The following is a 16,397-nucleotide window of genomic DNA, read 5'->3' as shown; positions in this document are numbered from 1 at the left end:
CAAAAATAATACTTTTATATAAACACTTAAATGTGATAATTTTGTCTAGAACTTGTCGAAGAGTAAAACAAATCAAGAGAAACTCAAGTTTGGAGTTGTTTGAAGTCCATTGAGTCTTCAACTCATCATGACAATCTTCTACAATGGGAAACCAAGAGTTAATTGTAGTTTCCCCTATGACTAAGCCATTAGGAACAATTTTTCAAACTAGAAATTTGGATTTGCATGAATCTTACAACTATCAAGAGAACATATAGAGTTGCCAGGAGCTGTCAAGAGAGAAATTTTGTACAAACACCAATTGGGGGTCGTCAAGAGCTTATTCAATCATGAGTTGATATCTAGAGTTGTCAAAACCAAAGAGAAGTTTGATAAAGAGAGACTTCCATTTTTATTTTCAACCTTCTCTTTGGGTAAAAACTACCATTTGCTAGTTTTAAAATCCACCCCATGGATTTACTACCATTATTGGTCTTCAATCAAACCCTTTTTTTTGGAAGATAGTCTTCCATTTCTTTTTTTCAACCTATCTTATTTATTGGTGCTCATCTAAAATGTATTTAAGGAGTAGGAGTTTCACTGATAGAAGAGAAATCTTCTATGATGAAATACTCAACCTGAAATTGTAGTTCTGCTAAAAATTATTCCCTAGATGTTGGCTTATGATATAATCTGAGACGGTGTCCATTGACCAACATTTTCCTTCTCTCCATCGATAGGCATAGACTAAACAACACCATTGTCAAAAAATTGATTGATTTGATAGGGGCCAAGCCACCTTATGTGTAATTTTTCCTTGAACTCATGCAATATAGAATCAAAATGCAAGGCCCAAACACCTATAGTGAATTGTTTGTTAATAATGTGCTTATCAAGCCACTCCTTCCTTTGATTTTGAATTAATTCTATATTATGCAAATTCTTTAAATACATATCATCCAACTGATTTAACTATATGATTAAGGATTTTCTAGCTTCAAATAGGCCTATTCCTACTTCCAAAGTACTTTGGAGTGTTTATAACTCAAAGTCAATTAGAAAAATTTATGCCTTACCATAGACTAACTCATAAGGGGTAAATCTGTTGGCATTATGTGAACCAGCATGAGCCTTATGTAAGCTAGCATGAAGACATAATGATATTGTATGTTGTCATTGATGTCAATATGAGACATGGTAAGAACCGGCACATGTGATAGGTGAAGAGAGAGGAACTGGCATATGTATGAACTAGTTTCTATGCCAAGTGATGCGGCACATTTGTTCAAGGTGAACTGGCATGTAGTTATGTGAACTAGCACATGGAAGCACTGTATGGTTATCGGGTTGTAGGTAGCTTCCACTTCAGGGTTTCCAATTGGAGCAACTCAAGTGACTCAATCGGTAATCTTCATGTGATGAGTTAGCAGTATGATGGAGGACAGATCGTGTTGCCACGTAAGCTCTATGCACATGAAGGATCTTGCATGAAGAAGACTATCCCTATCCACCTCAGGAAAGTGCGAAGTTTGTCAAACGGTGATAATGCGTGATGGGTTATCAGCCGCCATGAAAATGGTGGATAATGGATGATGGAGAATGTCTTGAGATCGATTCAAGATTGTTGCATTTAATACAATATGATTTAATGGTCAGGATCAAACCGTTTGAATTGCTTAACCTAATAGGTTTAGGGTTTAAGGTTTTTGCTATCAACCTGTATGTTTCCTATAAGGTCGATGTTGGGTTTCTATCTAAGGTTGTTGGCAAAAGTTGTGAGTGTGTATCCAAGGAAAGTGATACGAGATTCTTGCTAGATTGTAGGAGAGAAGAGATACCTGCAAAGAGAATGTGCAGAAGGAAAAGAGGAGCCTAAACGGATCTACATTAGCATTAAGCGTTGTTAATAGATCATTGTAATACCTATTGATTTCTAACCACCTCAACAGCTATAAAATCCCCTAACAGGGTAGCCTTAACTGGCTTGATTCAAAATCCCTTAAATCGGGTGGTCTTAATCGGCTTGTTTCAAATCCCTTAACCAGGTAACTCGAAGCTAATGAGTTCTGAGAAGCTAGAGAAGCTTAGGAGATCCTTTCAGCTATTGAGTTCTTAAAATCCTCTAACAAGGTGACCCTACCGGGTTTAACCCTTAACCGGATATCCCTTAATCGGGTGATCCTTAACAGGATCAGTTCCTACCAAAACCTATTGTAATGTTCTTAATCGAACAAGGCTCCTAACAGAGCGGACTTCTAAAGAGTTCAAAAAGTAGCTTGTGGGTATTCATCCCCACCGTGGTTTTTCCCAGTTGGGTTTCCACGTGAAAAATATGTGTGTCATGTGAAATGTCTTTGTCTTGTGATGCTTTATTTTATCTGTTATGCACATGAAGGTTCTATGTTTTATGCCTGTTTATAAAGCATATTGAACTCACTGTTGTGAAGATTTGATGGTTAAGTCTACTAGTTCATGCATGTGAATATTATGACAATGTGGTATTGAGCTAAGAGAAAAGCTTATTGGGTGACCGGTTCATGACTGATTGAGTTATACTAGATGTTACCGGTTGCACTCTGTTTTACCGGTATCTCTGTTTATCAGTCATTCGGAGTGTTTACTGTCAAACCGATTTTGGACTATATTTGTGTTTGTACTGATTCACCCCCCCCCTCTCAGTACCAGTTTGGTACTAGTGGTTCATCATTGAGTTATCAAAATCAAGTAGTAATTTTTCAAGTGGTTTTGTAAGCTCAAACTATCTCTAATAATCTATTTTCCCAATCAATTCTTCTAGTAGAAAATGTCTTGGTGAAAACATTCTCCAATTCTTGATTTGTAACTTCAACCTATCCATTTACTTGAGGATGGTAGGGAGAAGATATTCTATGAGTAACCTAATAATGCTAAAGAAATTCCTCGATCTAATAAACATGAACTATGGCTCTTGATCTAAAATAAGAGGTTGTGGTACTCCAAACCTCTAGAGGATTTGTTTATATAGGAAATCTGCTACTTTTTCTTCATGTGAAATTGATAATGCTTTGGCTTTTTCCTATTTGGTAACATAATCTATGCACACTAAAATGTGAAGATGTCCTCTAGATGTTGGGTCAATTGGTCCAAAAAAATTATCCCCCACTTCTTGAATGGTTCTAGAGATATTTGAGGCTGAAGTGGCATCTTCACATGGAAAGGGTTGGCCTTCCCATTCATTGGCATTAGTCACAGTACCTTATTAGCTGAGCAATATCCTTTGACATATTTGATTAGTAGTATCCAACACCAAGAATCTTGTGAGATTTTTGGACTATAAAACTTAGTGACCACCTTAAGGCTCATCATGGTAGGCTCTCAAGATGTCATATACTTCAATTTCCTACACACATCTTCTCAAAACTTGGTAAGGGAATATTTTAAACAACATACCATTAATTTATTTAAATCTTTTTCTCTCACAAATCAATCTCTTCTTCTATCTGGAGCTAAAGTGAGAAGGACATTTCCCCATTACCAAATAATTTATAAGATCATCAAACAACTACTTATCTAGAAATGTGTCTTCTACTGGCTCATATTTTTCTTGCAAAATCAACCTTGAAAAAATTCAAAAACTATATTATCCTTACCTAGCTTATCAATAATAGTTATATCCAATTGTTGCAATGATAATAACCATCTAATAATACATCCCCTACAACAACTCTGTTCATAAGATACCTGATAGTTGCATGATCTATATGGATAAAAAAGTGTAACCAATAATGCAGTGTTGAAATTTTTTGATTACATAAACAAATGCTATAAATTCCTTCTTGGTTGTGGTATAATTCCTTTTAGTAAGAGTAAGATTTTTCTTGAATGGCATGCGTTTGTCCAAATTTGCCTTTCTTTCCAAGGACATGTCCAATCACTAAATTGGATGCATATGTGTGAATATGGAATGGATCTCCCCAAATTGGTCCTCTTATCACAAGAGACATTGTTAAGGCTTACTTGATAGCTTCAAAAGACTTCTAACAACCTTATATCCAAGTAAACTTTGTATCTTTTTTGAGTAAGGTGAACAAAGGTTCTATAATCTTGCTAAAACCTTCTAAAAACCTCTTGTAATATCTTGTGTGACCCAAGAAAATTCTAACATTAGTTTAGTTTGAGGTGTTGGGTGTTGAGAAACAAGGTGAAGAAAGCTTCCAATACTCTTTCTTATGTAATTACGAATCTGAAAAATTTACCGAATCTAAAACTAAATCTGAATTGAACGTGTGATTTCACCATTCAACATAATACAAAATCAATAATAGCAAAAGAGACACCATATTTATCTAGAGAAACTCTTTCAGGGAAAAAACTCCACTATAGAACGAGGGAAAGTATATTATTAATCTTCAAAAGAGAGACTATACAATACACTTCACTTCACTTCTCCAAATGACCTTGGAACTACTTTAAAAACTTAAAGAAACTATGATGAAAACAATGCCTTGGCTCTAATTTATAGCCAAATGAGAGAAGAAAAACCATTGTTATTTTCTCAAAATAAGGATCCAAAACCACTTGCTAAAATCCCATGCCTTGGAGAATGAATAGCCAAGAGACATAATAATATAATAAAACTCTTCAAGTGACTCCTCTTTTGATGTCAAACCCAAAGATACTTAGAAACTACATAACTTCCAATGATTGTTCAAATCTCCAAATTGACACATTTATCTTCCCAAAATTGGTCTCCTTATGCACGACCATTTATGTCTCAATATGGATGTGGGAAAGAGTATTTTTTTCATTTTAATTTAGCTTTATCACATCTACTTATTCACCTCTTGAAAATGAAATTTTAAGTAGTCATAAAGTACTATTATTTAATATTTTCCTCAAACATCCTAGGGAGTATTTTCCAAGGAACGGGAAGATATATGAATGGCTTAGGATTGCAAGGTTAATATCATCTTATCTTAAACTTATCCCACTTTTCATTATACATTGAAATTAAATCCCAAAGATACATAGAATCAAATCAATTATATATTGATCAAGGCCCATGGCCATCCTGCACCAAGAGAACTTTTTTCATGGCCACTGGCTTCATAAGAGAATCTACAACATTATTCGAAGTGTCATCTTTATCTATCAATATCATACTTAACCATCTCTCACACAAAGTGATACTATACATAAAAATTCTTAGCATTATACATGGGATTCTTGGCGAAACATATAGTACTCTGACTATCACATCTAATCCTCGCAATCTTTTTTTTTTTTAAGCAAGGTGGCAAGCCACATATTTATTAATATAATAATAGGATACAAAATCTGGTTCGACAATCATACCGGCAGGAAAGAACCAGAAAAAAGAAAACCTCCGGTTATAGCTTCAATTTCAAACGAAATCCCCTAAAAAACTAACGCTAACCTAATGAAACTAAATTAGTGAAATGATAGTAATAACATTTTTACAAGATCAAATATACCATTTTTTTCCAATTGGCTGCAGGACAACATAACTGACTCGATCTCGTTACATTCCAAAAATATTAACGTGGGATAGTTAATACTGCATGTAGGCTTATAATTTCGCAACCTAGCCATCCTTAGTAATTTTGAAAATGGAGAGCCATCAGACGTCCATAATTATGCCCATCAAAATAGGTAACAGAATTTACCCTCTTCTCTACTCATCCATCGGCTGGACGTTTTCATCTTGTTGTTCTTGCACCATGCCCCTATCGACTGTAGGTGGAATTTGAACTAATCTTGCAACTTCATTGGAGCCCAACGATAACATAGGCCCTAAGACAACATTCAAATCTAGCACTATCGATTGTGGGGGTGGATTCACCTCGAGGGGTTCGGCATTCAACAGAATTAACAGGGCATTCGACTTTTTCTTAATCAAAGTAGCCAATTCCTGCCCTATTTCCCTACGGTGCCTATCCAAAGCACTATGGATATAACAAAAGTTTTGCATCTCTAGTGTGTGTTTAATATTGTCATAAATTGACACAAAGACATATCTGGATAGGAGGAAATGCCACGGGAAAATGCCCTCGATGTGAGCGTTACCCTCCCATAAGTCATATCTTTGGACTACAAATAAAAGTTTGTTACCAAGTAGAAATTCATGCTTGACAACTTGGCAGAAATTAACTCAAGCATTGAAAGGGATTGGAGCAAATCAAATGCATTTGACAAGAAAATAGAGATAACCTGTGAAGGGAAGATGGCCTATCTTGCCTAAGGAAATAGGATTTATTCACCAATGACCCGCTTAATGCTCCTCCTTATTTGGTATGATTGAATTTGGAATACTTATCCCAGAAAAACATCTATGTTGTGCTCCGTGAAGGGTCTCTCTCACTCTTCCACTGCTAAGAAGACTCTATAGTTGTGCGGCATATACTCTGTGTGGTCTCTGCGACATGTTGTGCAAGTAGATTCCATTTGCAGTCTTCCTTTTGTTGAAGCCGACAAGCCCTATTATGGTGTTTTATTTGTTTTCTCTCTTCAAAACCTGTGTTATGCACAAACTAGTTTAGCTTGCGAGGTAAAAATTCCTTTGAGATGGAGGAAGTGATGTTTAATAGCCGGCCCATCCACCTATGTTATAATTATGAACTATTCCTACTTGCAAGAATTCGCATGTGATAGCTTTGCTTAACCATGTACAAGGTGTTATCGGATTACATCTTGCACATGCCAAGGATGTAGTCATGTATGCAAAGATGGCAAGGGAATAATATAGTTAATCCTCCAATTTAATGTTTTCCTCTGTATACAGGCATTAATAATAAGAGAGGAGTCCCCTTCAACATGAACTTTTAGATAACCCAATTTCTTTGTGAGGATCAATCCTTCCAATAACGCTTGCACCTCTACCATATTATTAGTTCCTAGAGGCAATACAGAAGATTTGAATGTTTTTAAATTGCCCATATGATCCCTAATACAAATTCTAGCCCCTGAGTCGCTTGGGTTCCCTCTTGATGAACCATCGAAGTTAATTTTGACAAAATCTCGATGAGGGGGTTGCCATGAAATATTAGATCTATCAACCTTAATCAATTTATCAGAGGATGACAAGCTGGAGTTATATGGTGATAAAATGTGCTTCCAATTTCTGATAATGAAAGAATCCCAAGACGAAAATAATGAAGAAATGTTAAAATGGGATTGAACATGAACATTAACAAGGTTTGAAACTGATTTCTCAATGACTTCCAAAACTTTATCAATAGACAAAGACACTTTCCTAAAGACTCTTTTATTTCTTTCCCACCAGATGGACCAAATGATTGATGCTGGAATGATGTGTCAAAAACAAGAAAAGATAGAGGAGGTAAACAGAGTAGGCCAAGACTGAAACAAATCCCAAACTGTGTTTCGCAGAGGAAATGAAATTTGCAATCTATTCAAAATGAAGAACCAGTGTTGTTGAGAAAATGGACATTGAACAAACAAGTGGTCAATTGTTTCACTTTCCTTATTGCACAAAACATAGAGAAATAGTTGTGAGATTTGTAGCTTGACTAGTCTATCACTATTTAAGATCTTGTTTTGAATTGCCAACCAAGAGAAACAACCTGCTTTAGGCAAGACCTTGTTATTCCAACAGAATTTAAAATCTCTTTGGTTCTCCTATTGATCCATCATATGTTGTAAAGCTGCATATCCATTTTTAACTGAGAATACACCTTGTTTGGAAGGAGCCCTAAAAAATTTATTCAATTTATCTGAAAGAAATACAATTATTTGATCCAAAAGGTTTCGTAACATTTGCTTTTGATTAACATCAGTGATAATATGCAAGAAATCTTTCCAGATGACCTTTGTTGAATGTAATTCAATTCCATTGATATAATCAATGAGTTTCTCACCCCATACATGAGTGAGAATAGGAATTGTTACTTGCAGATGTTGACATTGTGCTAATGGAGGGTGTCCATTCCATGAGTCATTCCAAAAATGAATTGCCTCCCCATTATTAACTTGCCAAGAAATATACATGGTTACCAATTCTCTGGAGGACATCATGAAGTTCCACATTGCAGATCCATTTGGGGGATTAGCAATGGTGAGGATTCTCAATGGGTTTGAAGAATCTAGATACTTCGCTTGCATGATTTCACACCATTTTGCATTAGGCTTGGAGTACATTTTCCATACCAATTTACCTCCAAATGCTTTATTCTATTTTGTGAGATCATGCAGTCCTAATTCTCCCACCGCCTTTCCATGTGTCATATTGGTGAGTAAAATTAATGGAATTTTTTTTTCTTGAGATAGATTATCCTTCCATAAAAAGCTTTTGATAATTTTATGGATCTTCATGACAACTGATTTTGGAGCATTAAGGACAGAGATATAGTAGTTAGGTATGGAGGCCAAAACAATTTTGATAAGAAGGATGCGGTCTGAGACAGACAACCATCTGACTCGCCAAGCTAAAATTCTAGATTTAATCCTTTCAAGCACATTTTCTCAATAAGATGGTTTATTATCTCCCATGAAGAAAGGAATACCTAGGTACGAGCAAGGTAAATCTTCTAGTTTGAATCCCAAAAATTTTATGATCTTTCTGCTAATTGTAGGTTTTGTGTTGAAGATAAATACCTTTGATTTATGAGCATTAATTTTTTGACCTAAAACTGATGTGTAGGATTCCAAAACTTTCTTAATCTAATTAGCCTCTACTATATTGGATTTTCCATATAAAAGAGTGTCATTCGCAAAGAGTGTATGTGTGACTGAAATGGGAGTATTGGGAATGTGGATACCCTACCAAGTGCCCTTTTCATTATTAAATTTGATTAATATACTAAGCACTTCTTCCATAATGATGAACAAGAAAGGGGATAGGGGATCTCCTTGCCTAACACCTTGAGTAGTTGCAAAGAAACCTGAAGGTGTCCCATTAATAATGATTGAGAAGAATGCTCTCAAAATACATGCTCTAATCCATTTGCATCATTTATCAGAGAATCCAAATTTGTGGAGAACTTTTAAAAGAAAATTCCAATTTACCCTATCATAGGCCTTCATCATATCAAGCTTAGCTATAAAAGATAGCATTTGGGCAGTTTGGACAGAGTGGAGAACTTCATGTGCAACTAGTGCTCCTTCCACAGTTTCCCTCCCAAGGACAAAGCCCTCTTGTTCAAGTGAAATAATTTTTGGAATCAATTTTTGCAATCTTCGATAAATGGCCTTAGAAATAATTTTATAGATGGTATTACACAAGGAGATAGGCCTAAAATCCACAAAAGTTTTTGGTACTCTAACCTTGGGTAGAATTGCTACATTAGTAACATTGAACATCTTCAGCACTGAAGCACTTCTTCTTGACTCTTCAAGTGCTACCAACAAATCAAAACCTATGGCATCCCAGCACTTTTGAAAGAAAAGGGTCGTATACCCATCAAGACCCGGGGCTTTCTCCAGGGCAAGTGAAAACACCACTCTGCTAACTTCTTCAAGAGTGAAAGGTTTCATGAGATCCTCATTTTCACATTGGAAAATGATATTTGGGATAACATCTAAGACTTCTTGTTCTTTAGCTGCCAACTGCATATTACTAAGGGGAGGAGGAGCAAGCAAAATTTTAAAAAAATTCACTCCTTCATCTTGAATTTCCTGAGGTTTTGTCATCTTAGTACCTGAAATAGCATCATTAATCTCAAATATTGAAGAGGTCACTCATTTTTCTTTAGCTGACGCGTGAAAGAATTTTGTATTCCTATCTCATTCTTTCAACCAAAGTTCCCTAGACTTCTACCTCCAATAGATTTCCTCTCTCTTACATAGCTCTTCCCATGTTGTATGTAGATGTTTTTTCTTATCATACGTGGCATTATCCATGCCCTACATAATGATATGATCCTAAATTTCTGGTAGTTGTTTTTCCACCATATCTTTTACATGAAAAATATTCTTAAAAACTGTAGCATTCCATACTTTAATTTGAGATTTAACATACTCCATTTTCTTCTAAAATTGAAGCATTTTGTTTCCATTATGAAATGGTGCACTCACCCACCATTGACGAAGTAGGGGGAGAAAATGAGGATGTCTAAACCACATCCTTTCAAATTTGAATGAAGGCCGATGAACACAAGGTGAAGACTTGGGAGAGACATTCAGTGAAATGGCAAAGTGATTTGAGCAGATAAGAGGGAGAATCTCTTATTCAAATTGATAATTTTATACCAACCATTGTTGAGAAATGAGAAATCTATCCAATCTCTCAGCTGTTTGTGAAAAGTTCTTTCTCCTATTTGTCCATGTAAAAAAACCCTTTTTTGGCACTATATCTGTCAATGCATTATCAAAGATAAAACCCACAAAATCTTCAATAGTCCTTATTGGAGGATAAATAGCCCCTCTTTTTTCTTAGGGGGAGACAATAGCATTGAAGTCACCTCCCAAAATAATATTGTGATTTGCAAATTGATTGATAGTTGTTGCTATTGTATTCCAGAGCCTCTTTTTGTCAAGTGTACTAGCGGGTGCATAAACATTAAATAGCATGAAAGACAAATCAAAGTTTTGAATATTCAATAGCTACCAATTATTACATGTGGTTACTATTTCTGCAATTACTGTTTTAGGGTTCCACAAAACTATAAGCCCTCCTGAAGCTCCCTGAGCTAGGACATGCAATGATTTTCATTTTTCCCACTTGTGAATAGTGTTCTAAAATGTATCCTGGGAAGTTTTAGTTTCTTGCAACATAATAATATCAACTACTGACAAATCAAGCTGGAGCCTAATTCGATTTCTTTTTTCGGTGGCTGATGAATCAAGCTGGAGCTTAATTCAATTTTTGGCATTCCATTAAATGATTCTCATTGAAGACAAGGAGAGCATCATGCCCTCCTCGGCCTTTTAATGATAGTAAATTTACCATCTAAAGTGGACTGAATGCTAGCTATTATTTCCTCTTTCAATTTAGCTGATTTTGGTTTTCTCCCTCTTGGTTTTGGTGAATTAGATATTGGAGAAAGGCTTGCAGGAGATTGGGAGTTTGATAGAGATTTTGAGAAATCATATGGAGGATCTTGTTGGCTTTCACAATCTGTTTGGTGAGTGTTGACCTCTGCTTCCATAATACTAGGCAGAATGTCAAAATGAGAGTCCTAAGAACTAGTAAACATAATTGTAAAGTGATCTGGGAGCATTTGATCATCCTCATTTAGAACATCTTTGACAATTTCATCAAATAATTGGGAACCCACTGAATGTAACATTTCATTGGCAATTTGATCTAAGTTATCTAATGATTTTTGGACCTTGGGTTCCTCATACCACTGAACTGGCTGAACTGAGCATAGCCAATCATTAGCTATTTGGCCTATATTATATGGCGATCTTTGCACATCTAACTTCTCATGCCATTGTATTGACCTCTTGGGACATGGGAAAGAATTTTTATTATCTTCCTGAAAGGCATTCATAAGATCAAGAGGTCGACTAGATGTAGATAGTTTAGAGGCCATCTTATTTATTTTACTAAAGATTTCTAAAAATAAACCATTCGCCTTCCTTGTAGAAAATAAGGAGGTAAAACCCATGCTCTTAAAATTTTGACAAGGAGATATCATTTTGGCCACAAAATTTTTACCAATTTTATCTGATGCATGCAAGCATAAGAAATTGGTTAAAGTCAAACCTTGATCATTCTGATTGGAAAATTGAAGTGCATATATTAACCAGTTGACTAATGATATTTGTACCTTAGGGTCCTCATACCCTTAAGTAGCCCTAGTTGGACATAACTAGTCATTGGTTACTTGGCCTAGATTATCTGATGATCTCTGCACACCCAGCTTCTCACATCCTTGTAGTGGCCTCTTGTAACATGGGACATGATTACAACTATCTTCCTTAGAGGCATCCAGTAATTCAACAGGCCGACTAGATGTAGGCAATCTAGAGACCAGCATATTTGTTTTACTAGAGATTTCTGAGAAGGAACCATTCACCTTCCTTGGAGAGTACAAAGAAGAAAAACCCATGCCATTAATATTTCGAGAGGGAGATAACATTTTGGCCACAAAATTTTTACCAATTTCAACTAGGGCATACGAACATAAGAAGATGGTGAAAATCAAACCTTGCTCCTTCTGATTAAAAATTTTTAATGCTGATAATAACAAGTTCCAATTTGAAGATATATTGAGTGTATTTAACCTTTCAGAAGACAATATCTGCATTTCTTTCTTTGAAGATTGATTCATATGCTCAGAAATGGTTGTCCTAGCTTGATTAATATGATTGTTATCAATTTGAATGTGTTGAATGGGAATAGGACTGTCATGCAAATTGGTGTAGGGGCACAAAGGTAGTTTTGTTGTGTTGATTCCAGGAGATTGGAATCATGTTTTTTTGGTTTGTAATAAGGTCAATAGGTCTTTGAATAAGTGCTCAAATGTTTGTAAGGACCCTAGGAGTTACTGATTGGCAAATTTTGGCGTATGGGCTCTTAAGGGTGCCAAATAGAGCACTTGGTAGAATAAATTGTTATTGAGTTAGAATAGGTTGGTTTGATGTTGTTTAGAGGTTTATAAGGTTATTTGGATCATTTGGAAGTGACCTAGGTTGGATTTGAGAAAATTTACTCACTTATGTAAAAAGTTGTAACAAGTTGCAAAAGTTGCTCATAGCAACTTTGCAACATTTGCACTTTCTTGCACCAACGGCTAGTTGGTTGTCTTTTTCAGTTTAAGGCATTTGTAACCAACCCAAGGCTGATATAAGGCTTGGAAAAACTGATGAGAAGGGTTGGTTGAAGAATTGAAACAAGAAGAGCAAGTTTAGCCTTTCAAATTTTGTGTTTTCAACGAGTCTAGTTGAGTTTAATTGGATTTGTACGGTCTGTACGGACTTCCAAGCCCAGAACAAGGCATGAATTGTTAGAGAAGAGACATATCTTTCATTTTCTGGTGGTTTGAAGTTTTGAAGTGTTATAGATTTCAAGTTTTGTCATTTGTGTTGCAGGCAGGTCCTAAAGACCTAAAAACCAGGGTTTTGAGGACTTCATGGCCCATTCCTAGCATTCCATGGTGGAACTCCCGTACTGAAGCATTATGGAATGTTAGGTGGCCTTGTAAAGTATGTTTTTATTTTGGTTTTAGGAAAAGGGAGGATAAACTCCAAATTTTCCACCATACCCTAGGCTTGGCACGTTGAGTTGGCAAGCAATCGGGATCATGGACAGCAGGCCCTAGGTGGGTAAATCCATTGGATGGAATTGAAACAAGGTTGGATTGCACATAATCATGGATGTACAAACCTAAAACAATCATCAAAATCCTTGAGAAATTGGACTGGTGAAGACATACAAGCAAATCCCTATTTTGTCGGCTTAAAAGGGGGGAATTATGCCTAGTAAGGGTTAGGATGGTTAGCGACCAAACCCATGTCCAATTTTGTGATATTGTATGAATATTCCAAAAGGGTATCAGAAAATAAAAAGAGTTCATAGGGGTGTTCAGAACTTTTGACAGATAGTTTCAAAATACCTCGCAGGTAGGGCTAATTGAACTAGGTCTCCTAGTACCCCTAAAAGAGAAGATCGGCCCTAAAGCTTGGGATCGGTAAACTCCAATATCCTAAAGGAAGGGATAGGGTTGGAAAACTAATTCAAATCATCCCTAAGTGTGTTGGTCATGTGTGAATAAAGATCCTATGGTAGGGGGGGTTAGCTCTTGGTTAAGGTGTGAGAAGGTGTTGGGTAGGAAGGTCTCTATTAAAGAATGTTGGACACTCACAAGAAAAAAAGGGGTGGTCACCTTAGTCAGAAGACCTTGGGAACGTCAGTAAGGGTGGGCCCTAAAACCTTTGAAGGGTTGAAAAGTGTGGGAACCATTGGATGGTTTAAGAGACATCCTAAAGAGACATCAAGAGTAAGCAAACCTAGTGGGAGAGCCTAACCACTCTACATCAGAATGGTATCAGAGCCACTTGATTGAACAACGTGGTGTATGTCAGACCAAGAGATAGAGTCAGAAGCTAGCAGCATGCCACCTAAGGCAATGAGTCAAGAGGCCATTAGGAAGTTGGTCCAAGACATGCTTAGTGAAGCCCGAGAGAAAGACACCAAGAAAGGTAAGGGAAAGATCACAGAGTGTGGTGATGAAATTGATGATGAAGATGCAGATGTGATAGGAGTGGTGATAGAAAAGAAGGAGTTAGAGAAAGATCATAAAATCTTCTTGGATGTCCTTAAATCACTCAACAAAGATAGCCTAGATGGTTTATCAGTCTATAGTGGAAACCTAAATGGAGAAGAGTTATTGGATTGGATAGAAGCTTTGAACAATCATTTTGAATACAAGGATATTGAAGAAGTAAAGAGGGTCAATATAGCTAAGACAAAGTTGAAAGGATCAACTCCAGTGTGGTGGAACATGATGCAAGAAGAAAGGGAACAAATTGGGAGAAAGAAGATCAACTCTTGGGAGAGAATGAAGATCAAAATCAAAACTCAATTCCTACCTCTAGATTATGAGGCGTAGATACACAAGAAGTTGATGAGTTTGAAGAAAAGAGAAATGGATGTGAGTGCCTACATACAGGAGTTCAACAAACTACTTCTAATATAAAGAAAGCAAGAGGAAGAAGTGGAGAAGGTAGCAAGATACCTAAATGGCCTAAGAAAAAATATTCAAGATAAAATTAGCATGTTGGCACCTGAGACAGTCCATAAGTGTTTTTAGATGTCTTTGAGAGTAGAGGACAAGATCAAGAGGAAAAGTGAGTTCAATCAAAGAGGCAAAGGTGGTAAAGGATTCAGAGGAAGAGGCACCTTTGGAAGGGGTCATAACTCTAGCAAGAGTGAAGAAAGCAATCAATCTGAAAAATAGTGGGGATAACTTTAGCAAGAGTGGTCAGTTTATAGGCAACTCTAGAGGAAGAAACAATTTTAGAGGTAGGTTTGGCACTCAAGGAAGAGGACCCATAGTCTTCACCAGAAAATTCTTTCATTGTCATCAAGTGGGCCACATAATGAACCGGTGTCCTGAAAAGACTTCAAGTTCTCATTTAGGAGAAAGGAGAACACAATTAGTGCAGGAGGAAGACAATCAAAGTGTTACCTCACCAATCAGCAAAGTTGGACTAGTCCTAGATGGAGAGAATCTGATTCTAAGAAGAACCTTGTTGAAGGTACCGTAGGCCAAAGAACCTACTCAAAGAAAGACACTTTTTAAAACCACTTGCAAATCCTATGGTAAGATTTGTAAGGTCATAGTGGATTCAGTGTCTACTGAGAACATTGTAGCAGTTGAGATGGTAGACAAACTCAAGTTGAAAAGGTTGCCACACACCAATCCCTATAAGGTATCATGGTTGAGTAAAGGATAAAGGACAACATGTGTTAGTTGATGAGCAAGCTTGGGTAGACTTTGAAATTGGAGAGTATAAGGATAGAGTACTATGTGATATACTACCCATGGATGCATGTCATTTGTTACTTGGATGCCCTTGGCAATATGATGTTAAAGCCATACATGATGGGGAGAAGAATTCTTATGTTATCACCAAGGAAGGTAGGAAGTTCCAAATGGATCCTTTGGTTGTTCAGGGAGAAGAAAGACGTGTAGGTTCAAGTGTTATGTTTCTTAGTGGGAAAGAGTTCCTAAAGGAGTTGAATCATGAAGGGAACCAAGGATGTCCTATCATAGTGAAACCAAAAGTAGAGGCAAAGAATAAACCCAAACTAGTGGTACCTCAAGAAGTGAAGACCTTGATGGACCAATACAAAGACATTATTGTAAATGAGATACTAGATGCTTTACCCCTATACAGAGATGTGAACCATCAGATAGACCTCATACCCAGAGCTACCTTTCCAAACAAAGCTGCTTACAAAATGACACCTATTCAAAATGAGGAAATAGCAAAACAAGTGCAGGAGTTGTTAGATAAGGGGTTGATAAAGAAGAGTTTAAGCCCATGTGTAGTACCTACTATTTTGGTGCCTAAGAAATATGGCAAATGGAGAATGTGCACTAACTCAAGAGCCATCAACAAGATTACAATCATATACCAGTTTCCAATGCCAAGAATTGAGGACCTAATGGACTACCTAGGAGGATCTTGTTACTTTTCAAAGGTAGATTTGAAATCGGGTTATCATCAAATAAGGATCAAACCTAGAGATGAGTAGAAAATAGACTTTAAGACCAATGAGGGCCTCTATGAATGGTTGGTGATGCCCTTTGGGCTCATAAATGCACCTAGCACCTTCATGAGACTCATGAATGAAGTCCTTGCAAAGTTTATTGGTAAATTTGTGATTGTTTATATTGATGACATTCTGATTTTTAGTAGGTTAAGGGAGGAGCATATCAGACATTTGGATCGGGTCTTGAGTAAGCTACATCAAGAAAATTTGATGATCAACTTAGACAAGTGTG

This window comes from Cryptomeria japonica, chromosome 10, assembly GCF_030272615.1.
Source record: "Cryptomeria japonica chromosome 10, Sugi_1.0, whole genome shotgun sequence".
Classification (NCBI taxonomy): domain Eukaryota; kingdom Viridiplantae; phylum Streptophyta; class Pinopsida; order Cupressales; family Cupressaceae; genus Cryptomeria; species Cryptomeria japonica.
The sequence above is the reverse complement of the archived record's forward strand: the minus strand, read 5'-3'. Positions refer to the sequence as shown.